Genomic DNA, 1,827 nt, shown 5'->3' with positions numbered 1-1,827 from the left:
CCTTATTTGGATATCCCGCCTGCTCATCGGGATCCCATTGGTCCATGGGAGCCCGGGGCGGGGGTCTCAGATTCCTGTTTGGGCCTTTGTTCTCCTGTCTGAGCTCAGGTCTTGTGGTGGGAACTTTTGCCATCTTTAGTAGCCCTTCCTGCCAGCCCAACATTCCGACCTTTTGCTTAATATAATGGTGTCAGGGGCGTCGACTCGGTTCTGGCTACTTCCTGCTGACTGGGGGCGTCGTTATAGGGGTAGTCGGAAGTGGGCAGGCGAGAGTAGGGCTGGAGGAGGAGTTGATTGACAGATACTCAGGCAAGTTCTTGTAGGCGACCCTGCAAGTACCGGAAAAGACAGGGAGCAACTGAGATTAGAAGGAGGATTATGCATACAGGTCCCGCCAGAGGGAGCAGCCAGGTTACCCAGTTGTAGGGGTCCAGGCCCCAGGAGGACGTGTCTCGCCACCGTGCTTGGATCCGATCCCTGAGTTCTTTGATCCTGGAGGTAACTATATGATTGGTTAACAAAGTACCAACATTATTCATTTAATAATAGGCAGGTCCCCCCTTTCTCGGCGGTCAGAAGGTCTAAGGCCCGTTGGTTCTGTAGAGCTAAGGCTGCCAGGCTGGTGACTTGCGTCTGTAGGGCTGTGAGAGAGTCAGCAACCTGTTCCTTGTCATCATTCAGGGCTTGGGAGAGTTTGTAATAAAAGTCTATGGAGGTTCCTATCCCTGCTGTTCCAGTTGCCACCCCTGTGGCTATTCCTGCCCCTGTTATGAATGGGAGGAAGGCAGCCCTTTCTCCATGGTGTTGGGGAAATATGATGGACAGCAGCTGGGATTCAGAGTAGATGGTGGTAGAAGGAGATAGAATGAATATACAGCCCAGGGAGTCATTAGTGGTTAGGCAGCGATAGATTCCCTGAGGGCACAAGAGAAATATTCCCGAGGGAGTACAGTACAGGAGGGAGGAGTTAGTGCGGGGCAGCTGCGGTGGTAAGGGAGGACACATTAATAATAGGTATGTTTCCCGGGATGGGGCCCATATGGACCATATTATTCGTGGCCCTGAAGTTGGGGAGTGGCCAGTCAATAGGGAGGGGTATCCCTACTGATGTAGGGTGAGGTAAGGTAGATAGGATAAAAGAGGCGGGAAAGGGCCGGAGGGCTATGATTTCTAAGAAAGGGCCGGCTGTATTGTAATTCAAATGGGCTTAAGCCTGAAGACTGGTGGGGCGTAGCCAGGAGTCTGGTGAGAGCCATAGGCAGAAGTGTAGGCCAGGAAAGATGGGTTTCTAGGGTAGGTTTGGTGAGTTGGGCTTTGAGCAGCCCGTTGGCCTTTTCTACCTTACCGATGACTGTGGGTGGTACGGGATGTGAAGTTTCCAGGTTATATTGAGGCTCTCAGCTACCTGTTGGGTTACACTGGAGATGAAGGCAGGTCCGTTGTTCGACTGGAGGTTCCGGGGCAATCCGAACCTCGGGATGATGCGCTCGATGAGTATTGTAGCCACTACGTCCGCTGTTTCCCGGGCCATGAGGTATGCCTCGATCCAGCCTGTGAATGTATTTTATGGCGAGGCATGGGAGTGAAGTCCAGTTGCCAGTCTTCCCCTGGCTGATGACCTCGGAGCTGTTGGTTAGGCCCTGGTCTGCGGATTCCTCCTTGTGAATTCACGGAGGAACAGGTTTTGCAAGCCCTGTGGACAACTTCAATTACTTTAGATAAGGAAGGATGATAGAACAATGGCTGAAGAAATTGGTGGAGAGCCTTGGGCCAATATGGAGGGATCGGTGGATGTCAGTAATTAAGGTGTGGGCCAGATTGCCTGGC

The 1,827-nt window shown here is 52.4% G+C and overlaps 1 long non-coding RNA gene across 1 annotated transcript; it reads right to left on the bottom strand.

The window, feature by feature from the left end:
- Window positions 1–298: 298 nt before the first annotated feature.
- Window positions 299–1,553, bottom strand: LOC309857718. Its single transcript, XR_014307867.1, has 2 exons — window positions 1,406–1,553; window positions 299–492 (listed from the first exon to the last, which is right to left on the bottom strand). It is a non-coding gene; the product is annotated as an uncharacterized lncRNA (long non-coding RNA).
- Between the last annotated feature and the right edge of the window lie 274 nt (window positions 1,554–1,827).

This window comes from Mustela nivalis, assembly GCF_964662115.1.
Source record: "Mustela nivalis genome assembly, contig: HAP1_SCAFFOLD_1125, whole genome shotgun sequence".
Classification (NCBI taxonomy): Eukaryota; Metazoa; Chordata; class Mammalia; order Carnivora; family Mustelidae; genus Mustela; species Mustela nivalis.
The sequence above is the reverse complement of the archived record's forward strand: the minus strand, read 5'-3'. Positions and strand labels throughout refer to the sequence as shown.